The sequence below is a fragment of the Gymnogyps californianus genome, unplaced genomic scaffold, assembly GCF_018139145.2.
Source record: "Gymnogyps californianus isolate 813 unplaced genomic scaffold, ASM1813914v2 HiC_scaffold_31, whole genome shotgun sequence".
In the NCBI taxonomy this organism is placed as follows: domain Eukaryota; kingdom Metazoa; phylum Chordata; class Aves; order Accipitriformes; family Cathartidae; genus Gymnogyps; species Gymnogyps californianus.
This window is the reverse complement of record NW_026114191.1, coordinates 305,261-320,092: the sequence shown is the minus strand read 5'-3', so window position 1 is coordinate 320,092 and position 14,832 is coordinate 305,261. Positions and strand designations below refer to the sequence as shown.

Sequence of the window (14,832 nt, the reverse complement as noted above, 5' to 3'; positions counted from 1 at the left end):
GGAGGGTCCCGTAGTGCAGGGGTTGGCAGATGGCAACGTAGCGGTCATAGGCCATAATGGTGAGAAGACAATACTCCCCTACAATCAAGAAGAGAAAGAAAAAGACCTGGCAGCACATCCCAAGTAGGAGATGGCCGTGGTGTCCACAGGGAATTGGCCATGGCTTTGGGAGAGTGGTGGAGATGGAGCCCAGGTCGAGGAGGGAGAGGTTGAGGAGGAAGAAGTACATGGGAGTGTGGAGGTGGTGGTCGCAGGCTACGGCGGTGATGATGAGGCCGTTGCCCAGGAGGGCAGCCAGGTAGATGCCCAGCAAGAGCCAGAAGTGCAAGAGCTGCAGCTCCCACGTGTCCGCGAGTGCCAGGAGGAGGAACTCTGTTGTGGAGCTGCCGTTCAACATTTGTTGCCTCTGTGCATGGGTTCCTGACCTTCAAGGGAGAGTCAATGACAAATTAGGGAGACTTCGCTGAGTAAAATCACAACCTTTTCTCCTACACCCTCCCCCTGCTACGCACACCCACTTTGCCTTTTCCAGCAGACCTTCCTTCAGCTCCAGTGCAGGAGCTCTGGTTAGTGCTGGCCGAGTGTGCCCTAAGAAGGGCCTCTTCCCGCTGGCTGCCGAGGAGTCAGCCCTGCTCTGCAGCAGTGGGTTCATGGGAATGGTGGGGGCAGGGGCCAGGCCTGGTGGTCAGCTGTGTCAGATGAAACCGCTCCTAATGCAGAAGAGCTTGTCAGCATCTGCTCTCCCACTGCTAAGGAACCAGGATGGCAGAAGACAGTTGGAGAGGTTTGGGGTCTTTTAAAGCTGCCCCCATCTCACCTGGGCAGTGTTCTTTGATCTCAGAAAGCCTCCACATTTCTGCTGCCCCCAGGGAGAACAGAAGGAGAGCTGCGAGGCAAGAGGATTGCCTGGGGCTTAGTGCAGAGTGAGGGGAGCTGGTCTGTCTCTCTGTCTTCTTCCTCACTGCCCTGGACTCGCACCTTCACAAGGTGGAGGGCGATCAAACTCTTCTATTACCCTGAAAAGTCACCAGGCACTGCTGACAGCAGAGGGATCCGCTACACACCACAAAATGTCTCACCCTTTCTCAAGGTCTCAGCACCCCCTTCTAGCCAAGGACACACATGCCTCATTTCACCAGCCCAACAGCATTCCCTCAGGCAGAGTACGTCTGCATTTCTCCGTGGGGCTTTCAGATAACACAAAGGGGCTGTGGAAGAGGTTTGCATCCCGGAGGGCAGCTCACAGCTTGGAAGGACACCCCAAGGAGGGAGCCAATTGTCCTAATGTCGGCATCTCAGGAAGAGAAAACGGACTCATTCCCCAGCCCCACACACTGCATTGCCCACAGCCCACACGTTAGAGGAAAGCTGGGACACTTGTTCCCAGGGACACACCTGCATGAACGGATAAACAAGAGCAGTGTGTGACTCAGCAGCTGAAACTCCCATCCCCAGGGACTCTGACAGCACTAAAAAGAGACCTTTAGACCAGGCAAGTGGAGCAAGAAGGCAAAATACAGTGAGGGTCTGGCTGAGAGAGGCAAGGGGAGAGGCAGCCGGGCACTCGGGAAAGCCTTCCCTGATCCCCCTGTGCACGCCTCCTCCCAGACAGCGATAATGCAGGACAGTTGCCTTCAGCCCGACTGCTGCTCAGCGGGAAACGGGCACGCGGCAGGAGAGATGCCCTTCACCTCTGCTGCTGCTCTGCTGGACAGAGAGGGGACTCCCACCCTCGACCCCATGGCCGTGAGGGCTGAGGGTTGTGCTGGGTGGGAGAGGAGAGGTGAAGGAGGTGTCTCAGTGAAGGCATCTTCAGTGCAGGGGTGGCCGGGAGGTGCCCCTATCTCCCCTGCAACAGGGTTTCCAGGGTTCCTTCCTTTCCTGCCCATCTCTGCTGCCTGCAGCTGTGCCTGCCAGGAGCTCTTTCTCTGGCCCCACATCTCTTCGCTGCCGGTGCTCAGAGACCCCATCTCAGCCCCTGTGTGCCCAGCTCTGCCCTGCAGCCTCTCCGTGTGTGCAGCGGCTACAAAGCAGGTCACAGACATCCTGCTGAGAGTGGAGAGGTGATGCTGGTGCTGTCTGGAGCCCCCAGAGCTGGAAACTGAAAACACAGCCTCAGCAAAGCTCCTTAGCCATACAGTAATCCCTCCTTTGACCTTCCAATTGAAAAGTCCCCTTGGAAATGTCCCACTGCCCACCCAGCCAACCAAGATGAGAGACCTCAAAAGAGAGACACCTTCCCTTTCAGGGAACTCCATCTTGGAAAGTTCCCTTGGAAATGCGCGGGGTAAGCTGGAGCTGTGAGCAGTCCTGACCCATGCAGCACCCTCTCAACAGCAGAAGGACCCTGCCCTGACAGGGGTAGCTCCTTCCACCCACACCTTCTCCCCACAGCGCTGTGGGGAGCTCCCGGGCAGGCTTGAGTGCTGACCCTGGCAGGCGGCAGAGTGCCTGCCCCAGCACACAGCCCCCTGGGGTGCAGGGACCCTGCTCGGAAGGACAGCCCTGGGCACCCCTGCCTGCACACCCACCTTCACACCCCTTCGGCCATCCCTGGGAGAATGCAGCCGTCATGCCCTCTCCCTGTGACAGTGCGGCAGGGAAGCCGTGCTTTGGAGCATGTCCTCCTCCTCCACAGCAGAGAAGCTATGAGAGCCTTCCTGAAAGATTCCATAGGCTGTGGGCTGTGCCAGCTTTTGGAGATCCCTCCTCAAACTGCAGCTGCATTGCCCTGCCACCAGAGACTTACCGTGTCAAGGGCTGTAAAGATTTCTTCCCCCATTAACTCTCAGCATCCTCCGATCCCACACTGCCTTTAACTTTTCTCTGCCTCACTGCTCTCCCTCGGTGCCTGCAGGCAGTGCCCTCAGCCTGCTGTGCTTTGCGGAGGAGCTGCTCGTGGGCAGAGCTGTCTCTCGGCAGCGCTGCCGCTTGCATGAGCTCCCTCCATCCCAGGAGCCCAGCCCAGCTCAGCAGCACAGGACCAGCCAAGGCAGCACTTTCTCTGCCTCCTACCCCCACCCCCCCCGCCCAAGAATCCCTCGAGGTGTCCCTGGGCCTCCAGGGCTGACAGCTCCTGAAAGGCAGCAGGATCTCTCCTGGGGAACAGAATTTGAGGCAGACTGAAGGAATCACTGACTGTCCCTCTCTATACCTTGGACAGACTGATTCCTGCAGCGGAATTGCTCTACCAGGGTGTGCGCATCTGCAGGAGGCGTCAATGTTGCCCTCTGGAAACCTCCATTCCTCCACTTGCTCTGCCCGCTCTGGGCTCCCTCCAGGTGTCCCTGGGGCTCAGTGGGAACCTGCTGTGAAACAGGCTGAAGGAATCCCTGATGTTCCCTCCCTCAGCTGGGGAGAGACACTTACTTCCAGCAGTGCCATTACTCCTATCAGAAAAGGAGTTGGGCAGGAGAATCACTTGTTTGGTCCCATATTTAGGCAGGACATCAGGAAGGTGACAGGGTAGGATCTATTGTTGCAAGCTGGAGGAGATGTCTTCAGGGGAGTGAATGTAGGCCTCTCATTGTGGTTTGTAGTGCTAGGGCTAGAAAGACATTCAGCTCTCTTCTGTCCATGCCGTGTCTCTGCTCTGAAGCAAAGCCTTTGCCCGCACGGGCTCTTGGACACTTGGTGCCAGCTTTCCTTCTGGCAAGTCAGAGCTTGCCTGGTGCCACAGCTGGGCTGCTTCAGGCCAGATGTGCAGCAACGCCCTCAGCCAGGGGCACAGACAGGATGAGCTGGAGCCGTTACTGTCAGAGACAGAGCTGTGACCCTGATGGAATCCATTGCCAAGGTGTGGAGGCAAAGGTTAGTACAGCTGGTCTTCAAGGACAGCATCCGCCAAGCACAGCGAGAGTCCAAAGAAAAATCAGTCTGTAAAACCTGTGAGGCAATTCAAGGGCACCATAATGAGTGTTTGCTACTTCAGCAACGGTTCAAAGAGAAACCAAGATGCTGCGTGGCCACTGCTGAATTTAGAAAGAGCAGGTGCAGATAGATCTGCGCTACTCCATGTCCTCATTGCGACAGTCGTCACCAGCAAGGTCTCGCAGGCCTTTGTGCCTCGAGGCAGGACTCTGGAGGAGAACAGCCGGCAGTGGCTGGGGCTCAAGTTAGGTGTCCCTAGAGCAAGGGCAATCCTTACCGGTGTCTGGGACAGGAGGGCCAGCATCCAAGGAAGCTGAGAGAGCAGGCTGATGCCGCAGGGAGGCCACTCTCCGTCAATGAAAGGTCATGGAGACTGGGGGGGACTCCTGATGACTGGCAACACCCAAACATTGCCTGCACCTTTCAAAAGTGCCCAATGGATGAGCAGGGGAATGGAAGGCTGTGCTCCAGAGCGTGTCCACTTGGATGGCATTTCTGGGTGTCGGAAGGAGAAGGCGACTGGATTGACCCAGGGGAGATTGTGCCTGGCCAGCCTCTTTGCTTTCTGGTGGGGACATGGGGGAGCAGTGATTGTCTTTCAGCTGGAAATCAGCAAGGCTTTCAACATCATCCCCCACAGCTTGTGTCCAGGATAGAATCTTATGGTCTGCATGGGTGGATAAGGAGATGGGTAAAAAACCCAGCTGGATGGTGGGGCAGAGGGGGACGTGGTCAAAGCATGGTACTCTGCCTGGAGACCTGTACCTCGTAGGGAACTGCAAGGGTCTGTCCTGCAGCCTGCCCTGTTTCACATGTTTTGAATGACCCAGAGGAGAGGAAAGGTTGAGTTTTCATTGACATTTGTAGAAGCCATCACATTGAGGAGAGCAGAAACTGCACTGGAGGGCAGGGTTGCCATCCCAAAGGATATGACCGACTGGAGGGAGAAGCCAGGAGGAACCTCATGATAGCCAAGAAATCCTGACCTTGAGGTGGACTAAGACCCTGCAATGACAGAGCCCAGGTCGGTAGCAGCTCTGTGGGAAAGGCTCTTGTGGTCCTTGGGTTTCCTTAGGTAAAACCTGAGCCATCAGCAAAGAAGGCCAACAGCATCTTGGGCTATGCGGGCAGGAGCACAGCCGGTCTGCTCAGCACTTTTTACACGGTATTCAAAATCATTCCCTAGGTTTTGACACCCCACCATGCCAGAGGGACCTTGATAAACTGGAACCAGTTCAGTGTAGCGCCGCTGAGGCCATCAGGGTGGGAGACCTTAGGTACTGTGAGAAGAGGCTTAGAGAGCTGGTCTTGATCAGCCTGGAGAAGAGAAGATCTTGAGGGGAACATGCAGCAGCATTGCACAGTTCCCAGGCAGATGGCGTCAGGCTCATGTCCGTGACACAAGGACAAGAGGCAATGGGCTGAAACAAGAGACGCTAAGGCTAGATATAGGGAGAACTTTTCTAGCATGAGGCTAGTCAAGCACTGGAAGCTTTTTCCCAGGGAGTGTGCGCTGTGGTCTATCCTGGAATGTGATCCAGAGGTGTTTGCATGAAGCCCTGAGTAATCTGGTCTGACCCTGCTTTGGCAGGAGGTTGGTCGAGACACCTCCCGAGCTCCCTGCCAGCCTGAATGATGCTCTCTTTCCTTCCCCTTCATTTTTTCAAATGAGGGAAAGCTCTCAGGTTCTCCCTCACCCCAGAAGGAATTCACAGCAGGCACAGGGCTGCTTCACAGGTGCCCCAAAACAGCCCTCACCACATCCTTTGCTTCCCTTTTCATTTGCCCAAGGCCAGGTTCTTCTCTTTTACTGTCCTTCTACCCTCCAAAAATAACAGCCTCCCCTGTTCATCCTTTCAGAGCAGGTTGCTCAAGAAATGTCAGCATCCATGTGCAGAGCCTACAAACGAGCCGGCATTGAAGCCATCATTGCAGAAAGAGAGACGAGGCCTTTGACCAGCTCCATGAACCCAGGAATCACTATGCCATGCCTCCTGACATTCCTGGCAACAACTCAGCTTTTTCTCCAGCCAAGTGTGATTCTTCTTTCGGTGTATGGGCCAATCTCCTGACATAGGCAAAGTTTTAGTTTGTGAAGAGAATCAAAACCGACTTTTTGACGAGGTTAGTTTCATTTTACCTGCGGAAATGCAGGGCAGATGAAGGGAGCTGAGACCTTCCAGGCTCCCTGCTGCAGAGTTAGGACTTCAGAGCCTCAAAATGCAGGTAATGCTGGTGTATCTGTATGCCACATGACAATTTTGCCTTTCTTTGTTCCTTTGCACTAACCTGGGATCTGTGCCTTGGCTTCCTTTGGCTAACAATGAAAACAATGCCCTACTCCACCTCCTCCCTCCTGATGAAAAGAGGGCGAAAAGAGATGGAACAGGCAGATTTAGGGGCCAATCTGTCTAAGAGGTGTAAGCTTTAAATGATAAGAAGGAGGTAGCAGTGAGAGGTAAAACACTGTTCAAAGATCTTCATGCCAGAGGCTAGCTACTGAGAACTTAGAGCAATTTTGTCAATACAGAATGGCTGTTGAGAAGGAAATTAAAGAGCTGTAGTCTTGATGGACATCAAGAAGAAGAAAGAGTTCCCTTACAGCACTGTCCTGGTACTGGTACTAGGGATAGTACCACTAATTGCAAAACATCCTTGAGAAACTTGTTCATTTTGCCTTGGCTCCAGAGCTCAGCCTGCTCAGACTTGAAAGGACTGCCTCAAACCTCTGCAGCCCAAATCTCTCCCACCTTCTCCCATTCTCACTCTTTTACCCCAGGACACTTCTCCCCATCACTTCAGCAGACTGCCCGGTCTCTGGTTTTTTAGCTGGGTGAAGTCAGGGCACTCCCTTGCACAGCCTTCCTTAGAAAAGTCTTCTCTACATGCTGATCCCACTTCTATCACCTCATGCTGTGTCCAGCTCCATCTTCCTTCCGCACAGCTCCATTGGATGGGCACTTTTCCTGTTGCTTTCATGCCCATTCACCTTCACCACCTTTTAGTATTGTATGCAGATCAAATATTGCCTCAGGAAACACATTTATCCCCCACAGCTTCACCCATTTCCCATGGCAGGCTGAGATATTTCACCTCTTGGAGCACATGCTGTGCAAAGCTGTCCCACATATGGAAACCACCTTCAATTCTGCATATTCATTTGGGTTTAAAAAAAAAACCAAAACATGCAGGGTTAGTCTTTCAGAGAGACAGAGTTTCAAAGTGGCAAAGCAGCTTAAATTCATAAATGCTGAGAGACAAGTTACAAAGAGAGAGGAAAAAACAGGTGAAGCTGTATTATCTGGACTCACAAATCCTCTGTCACTGAGGAGAAAGTCCCACAGCCTGTGGGATATTTTCCTTAGTTGGCCCTCTGGGAAGTTTTCTTTGTTGGGCCTCTTGGCTGGAGCCTGCTGCATTCGCATTTCCAGCAAGGGCAGAAGTTCCAGCTCAGGCATCAAACATTTGCCCATCCTGCCTGGAGCACCAGGACAGTTGTGTCACACAACAGCCAGTGTCAGAAGGAAGATGGAGGTAGTGTGAATTGAAATGTTATGGGTTCAAATGGAAGCTCAAATCCTGAGCTGGCAGGATAACATTGGAATGAACAGAATACAAGAACAGAATAGAATAGAATAGAATAGAACAGGCTATTTCATTTGGAAGGGACCTACAACGATCATCTAGTCCAATTGCCTGACCACTTCAGGGCTGACCACAAGTTCAAGCATGTTGTTAAGGGCATTGTCCAAATGCCTCTGAAACACTGCCAGGCTTGGGGCATCGACCACCTCTCGAGGAAGCCTGTTCCAGGGTTTGACCACTCTCTCGGGAAAGAAATGCTTCCTCATGTCCAGCCTGAACCTCTCCTGGTGCAGCTTTGGACATTCCCAGGCATCCTGCCCTGGATCCCAGGGAGAAGAGATCAGCACCTCCCTCTCCACGTCCCCTCCTCAGGAAGCTGCAGAGAGCAATGAGGTCGCCCGCAGCCTCCTTTTCTCCAAACTAGACAAGCCCAAAGTCCTCAGCTGGCTCCTCAGAAGACATGCCTTCCAGCCCTTTCACCAGCTTTGTTTGTCCTCCTCTGGACACACTGAAGGACCTTCACATCCTTCTAAATTGTGTTGCCCAGAACGGCACACAGTATTCAAGGTGAGGCCGCACCAATGCTGAATTTTAGCGGGATAGTCACCTCTCTTGACTGGCTGGAATTAGACAGAATTGGCTGCAATTAGACAGAAATTACCTGACATGACTGTGAGTTCAGACCTCATTGGGAGAGTTTCTCACACAGCTCGCTGAGGAGGGCAGGCTGTCAGGCAAAAGGGAGCGTGCTTCAGTTTCCCAAATCCAAGGGAAGTGCCCAAACCATTCTTCCCTTGGACTCTGGTGTCCCGTTTCTTGAGAATCAAATGTGCTGGGGCTTCTGTCAATCATCTCTCAACAATTCTTCAGGTGTTTTTGTAATTTCCCAAGAGTTTAATTCTCTACAAAGAACTCCACATTAATCTGCCTAAACATAAATGGATGGAAGAGAGCAGCTTGTATCTGTGGTAGCAACATTGGGCAGTGCCAACTGAATCAGCATTTGCTGTATATGTCCTGATGCCCAATCTTCAATGACATATCCAGGGCGGTTCAGATGAAGAGGGGTCTTGCAAAAGTCCCCTTTTGTGTCCCCAGATGGCAGAGGCTGGATCCCCTTCTCAGGGCAGACTCCTTGCCAGGAAGCCACAGCCTTGGGTGTTGCTCACCTCGTTCTTCCTGGCACGGCACTTGGCATCCTTTTTGGTGTATTTGAGGCTTTTCTCTGACTGCTCCTTCTGCACAGAAGATCAGAAAAAGACAATGATTTCATAAAAGATCATTCTATCATAGAATCATCGAATCATTTAGGTTGAAAAGAGCTTCAAGGTCATTGAGTCCAACTGTAAACCTAACACATGGTTACAGATCGTCCTAAAGGCCCTGTTAAGGACAAAAAAGTTTGCCATGAGCTCTGGAGGGAGCCAGGAAGAACAAGGAGATGGCTGATGGCTTTAGCAAATCCTTAACCCATGTCTGAGCCCAGCAATGGAACTGGAGAGCAGCTGATGTCTGGGGGTGGGGAAGAGGAGGAGGTTTGTCCTGGGAAGATGTCAGGAAGGAAGACCCCTCTTCTGCTAGTCAGGGATGAAAGAGACATTTCTATGCTGTGTACATGCCTCAGCCTAGGAGATAGGGAATGTCCACTGCTGAGAGTGGCCGTGCCCACTCATGCCCCGTGAGCTGACCTTGCCCTTTTCCTCCTTCACTCCCCACACTTGGATGGACCTCAGGAAGCATCCATGAGCGTGAAGGATGCACAGACCTCCTGCGGTTAGGTCCCATCACTGTTGGGGAAAAGGGAAGGGTTTGTGAGACGTGGTAGTGCAGGGGGGGAGCGGTGCATGGGAGGATTCGAGGAAGTGTGGGGCTAGGACACCTTGGGTGTTAGAGGAGAATGAACAGGGCTTTCAAAGAAGCTGGATGGGTTGTGGGGAACTGTGACGGATGCACTCGACCCCTTAACCAAACTCGCAGTAGTTTGGTACAGGCTCCAAAGGAGGTAAAGGCCTGAGCCTCAGGCGGGCCAAGAACTCCTCTAGGAAACCCACGAAGGAGCAGAGTGACACAGTGAGCATCGATGCATATGAGCTTGGAACACTGATCATGTGATTAACGGGTGGCTTTTCCAAGACTCATTTATCAAGGAACAAAGAAAGTTGTGGGTACAAGGAGTCTCGTGCATACCTCTCCCATTGTATGCAATTGGACTACAAGCCAACCACTTTATCCCATAAATATGACAGCCTAAGGGAGCCTTCTTTGAGCTCTCCCTGCTAGGCAGCGTGACTGCATGGCGGTGATCTCCCCTTGAGCTGGGATGCCTCTCAAGTTTGCTGCTCGAGGCAGAGAGACCTTTTACCAATGACAGATCCTTGGATGAGCCCCATTTGAGTTCTCCCTGAACTGGAACTGGACTGCACGCCAGGCGACTCTCCCCTTGAGCAGGGACGCCTCTCAAGGCTTGAGATTCCTTACCTGAGACTAAGAGATCCTTTCTTACCCAAGACAGAGAGACCCCTTATTCACAACAGATCCTTGGTAAGTGACTGACAGCATGCTGAACTAACACTAATGAAATCCTTGGGTCTAGTTCCATTAGACATAAACCGTTGACCAAGTCTGGGACTAAGTCTGGATCCAGCCGCACCTAGACTCCTCTCTGAGAAGGAGTTTAGAAAGCAAAGGTGTCCATTCTGAACCTCAAGACTCAAAGGGATGGTCTCCCTTACCTTTTTTCGCCTCTGATCTTTGTGTAAATCGTTCTAAATTGACTCTAACTCAGTTTTCCTTTGTATGTTTCTTCCCTGGATTAAGTAATAGAGTGACCCTTGCCATCGAACCTTGTTAAGTTGCACTTTTACAAATTGACATTAAAATCACTTTTGCTAATACCTTTGATGGCAATACTTTAAGTGATCTAAATCACTCATCCGCGACACCCCTCTCCCTAGGCCAGCACAAGAATCCTGGCCAGGGGAAAGAGCAGCCTGCCCCGAGTGGGTGCTTGCAGAAAGAGGTTTCTCTTTGCCATGCATTCCTCCATGCAGGCACAGATATGCTGTCTTGCTCTTCTCCACAGTCATCCCTGCTCTCCAGAGAGCCTTTCCCCAGGTGAGCGTGTCCATGCCGGCCTGGGCAGCCGCCTCTGCTTCCCTCTCCATGCTCCCTGCAAGGCCCCAAGCTGGCAGTGCTGCTGTGCAGAGCGAGGGAGCTGTGGTGCCCTGGGACCATGGGGTGAGCCTGCACTGGCCATGCTGGTCAGGGTGGGGAGCAGACCCAGCCAGAAAGGGATCACTGCTGCTGAGCCCCTTTCTATCTTCCCTTGATGCTCAATAGCCAAGGACAGGGCTGGGCAGGAGCAAGGCGTGTCTGCAATGGCACAAAGGGCAGGGCAGGGCTGCGCTAGATCCAGCCCGTGGGCTTTCCAAGAGGCTTTCAAGAACCACTCTCCAGCCTTTGCTCCTATTGCCTGCTGGCTCCTCACGGCCTTTTCTGGCATTGCAGAGCCCTCGTTAGCTCATGGTCTCCTCAGGTTTGCCTTTTCTTCCAGGACACTACCTCCGATGGTCACTAATTTTAGGAGGTGCAACTCACTGCCAAGTCAGACTCACACACTGTTCCTGGAGATCCCCTGACTTCTCCTGGCACCTCCCAATTCCTCTCCAGGATGGCATCTGCCATCAGCCCCACTGCAGGTGAGACAGCACCAGGGAGATAAGTCAAAGAACAACTGCTGTCTGCTTGGACATGTGCCACCAAGAAGGGAACTCTTGGTCCAGCCCTCAGTCCCTGACAGATCCCCCTGCGACTCTGAGCTTGTCTCCCTGAAGCTATTGAGACCCCCAGAAGAGCAAAAGTCCTTTTGAGGGAATAGCTCATTGGGTGTATTCCAGCTTTGGAAGAGGCATCTGGCCTTCTGGCCCTGCCCTGAGGAGCCCTTTTTGGTGACGGCTGTGCTAGCAGGGAGGCCAGCTCTGACACAGTGGTTCACATGGTCTGCTCCTGCCCACAGCCACAGGGATGCCACCGTAGAGACAACAGGACTGTCTCAAGGTCCACGAGCCCTTAGAGCTAACAACACAAATGCAAGGGCACAAGAGGAGAGTGTGGAAGGGAGGAGAGACCAGCACTGAAAAGAGCATGTCCTACTGCTGGCCATGGCCATGGCTCCAGGCAAGCAGCAGCCCTGATGATACGCAGGCAGGAGAGAGGGAGTGCCCGCTGAGGCAGCAAGGTGCAGCCTCGGGGGCCCCATGGGCTGCTCCTCCATGGGGCAGCTGGGATTTGGGCTCCTTAACCCTTTCTTCTAGCTGGGCTGTGCCCCCAGCTCCAGAGAGGATTTGGAGAGATGAGAGCTCAGACCAAAGACTTTCTGCTGGCTTCTTTATTTATGCAAGCAGCCTGGTACTGTAGGTCTGTGTGCTGGTTTTAGCTGGGATAGAGTTAAATTTTTTCATAGTAGCTTGTACGGGGCTATGTTTTGGACTTGTGATGAGAACAGTGTTGATAATACAGGGATGTTTTTGTTATTGCTGAGCAGTGGTTACACAGAGTAACCAAAAAGGCCTTTTCTGCTTCTCACCCCACCCTGCCAGCAAGCAGGCTGGAGGAGCACAAGAAGTTGGGAGGGGACACAGCTGGGACAGCTGACCCCAACTGACCAAAGGGACATTCCAGACCATATGACGTCATGCTCAGCATATAAAGCTGGGGGAAGAAGAAGGAAGGGAGGGAATGTTCGGAGTGATGCCATTTGTCTTCTCGAGTCACCGTTACATGTGATGGAGCCCTGCTTTCCTGGAGATGGCTGAACACCTGCCTGCCAGTGGGAAGCAGTGAATGAATTCCTTGTTTTGTTTTGCTTGCATGTGCAGATTTTGCTTTACCTACTAAAACTGTCTTTAACTCAACCCACGAGTTTTCTCACTCTTACCTTTCCAATTCTCTCCCCCATCCCACTGGGGGCAGGTGAGTGAGCAGCTGGGTGGTGCTGACCTACCTGCTGGGGTTACTCAATGACAGTACATTGGGATAGCAGCTCAGAAAAAACACGTTGACTGTCAAGAAGTGGGATGAATAATACTAATTCATTGCAATAATATTATCACAGCTATTAAAAAAAAAAAAAAAGACCAAAAGATACTCCTGGCTTTTCCTGAGACACCCTGGGAGTATTATAAGGTGTATGGGTACCTTAATGATGCTGAAATAGTATGTGTTGAAATACTTTCCTCAGGGAATCTTTGATCTCTTTGTTCCTCATGCTGTAGATGAAGGGGTTCACTATTGGAGGCACCACCGAATACAGGACTGCCATCAGCAGATCCAGGGATTGGGAGGACGTGGAAGGGGGCTTCAGGTAGGCAAAAAAAGAGGTGCTGACAAAGAGGGAGACCACGGCCAGGTGAGGGAGGCACATGGAAAAGGCTTTGTGCCGTCCCTGCTTCGAGGGGATCTTCAGCACAGCCCTGAAGATCTGCACATAAGACAGCACAATGAAAACAAAACACCCAAAGAATAAACAGGCAATGACCACAAGAAGCCCAACTTCCCTGAGGTAGGCATTTGAGCAGGCAAGCTTGAGGATGTGGGGATTTCACAGAAGAACTGGTGCAGGACATTGCCTTGGCAGAGAGGTAGGGAAAATGTATTGGCTGTGTGCAGCACAGTATGGAGAAAGCCACTGCCCCAGGCAGCTGCTGCCATGTGGACACAAGCTCTGCTGCCCAGGAGGGTCCCGTAGTGCAGGGGTTTGCAGATGGCAACATAGCGGTCATAGGCCATGACAGTAAGAAGAAAATACTCTGCTCCAAGCAAGAAGGAAAACAGAAAGAGCTGGGCAGCACATCCTACATAGGAAATAGACCTGTTGTCCCAGAGGGAATTGGCCATGGCTTTGGGGAGAATGGTGGAGATGGAGCCCAAGTCGATGAGGGAGAGGTTGAGGAGGAAGAAGTACATGGGAGTGTGGAGGCGGTGGTCGCAGGCTACGGCAGTGATGATGAGGCCGTTGCCCAGGAGGGCAGCCAGGTAGATGCCCAGCAAGAGCCAGAAGTGCAAGAGCTGCAGCTCCCGTGTCTCTGCGAATGCCAGGAGGAGGAACTCCGTGATGGAGCTGCCTTTGGACATCTGATCCCTTTGTTCCTGAGGTACTGCCAAAGGAAGAAAGCACACGGACAAGTGAGGACTACTCTGAGCAAAACTCTTCCCTTTCCCTCCCCCTCCAGCACCCCACCCCACCTCCCAACACCCATTGCCTATATCCCTTCTTTCAGGACCTTCATGCGTCCCCCAGGCTGGAGCTCAGGTTTGTGCTGGCTGAGTCTGATGTAAGGAGTAGGGCTCTGCCCATAGTCTCCGAGGACTTGTCCCTGCTCTACAGCACTGGGAATGGGGGAAAGTGGGTGACAGCTGCTGAAATTCACCATTTCCCTTAGGGCTTACACAATCCTAAGGACACGGCAGGACAGTTTGGAAGTGCGGAGAGACCAGCACTGAGAAGACCACGTCCAGCTGCTGTCCATGGCCATCAGCTCCAAGGAAGCAGCAGCCCTGACATGCAGATTATATCAGTAACCCCCTTGTAATATAGAGGAGCTGCTCAGCATCTTCCGGCAGCACAAGCGCAGGGAAACTCCTGGATGTGCTAAAAGTGTAGGGACCTCAGCAGAGCCAGCTCAGTCCCCAGCCCCACACACTGCACTGTCCAGAGCCCCACAGCTTGGAAGGAACTGAGGCACTTTGCTCCCATGGACACAGCTGCATCACAGGACCTGCAGTGTCGGTGTGTGCTCTGCACCTGAAGCCTCTTGTTGCCAGAGAGTCGAGGGTAAGACCAAGGGAAGCATGGACAGGAGGGCAAGATGGAGAAATGCCTCAACACTCTTGCCAAGGGAGCACTCAGGAGTTTCTTCTCCTTGGGCTGAACCTGCAGAGAATTCGACTCAGCTTGAGAACCCATGGTCTTGATGGCAGCAACTGCGCTGGGTGGGAGAGGAGACCAGGGGGTTGCTCAGCGGAAGGCATCTGCACTGCAAGGGACAGCAGGGAGGTGCCAGAATCCCCCTCCCAAGACCTTGATGGTAGCAGCTCTCTCTCCCCCTGCCCATGTCTCTGCTGCCTGGAGCTGTCCCTGCCAGGAACCATTTCCCTGTCCCCACGCCTCCTCCCTCTCAGTGCTCACAGACCCCATCCCAGCCGCTGTGTGCTCAGCTCTGCCCTGCAGACCCCTCCTGGCAGCAGGGCACTGCCCAGGGGCACCTCAGCGGTTGCAGGCTCTGATGGGAACATCAGACCAACCCTGAGGAGGCTACCAAGGTGCTACTGGTGCTGTCTGTAAGCCACAGGGTGTTGATTTCTGATACTCCCAGGCTG

General features: G+C 52.9%; 1 pseudogene; it reads right to left on the bottom strand.

The window, feature by feature from the left end:
• Positions 1–8,576: 8,576 nt before the first annotated feature.
• Positions 8,577–13,242, bottom strand: LOC127028258 (olfactory receptor 14J1-like; annotated as a pseudogene).
• Between the last annotated feature and the right edge of the window lie 1,590 nt (positions 13,243–14,832).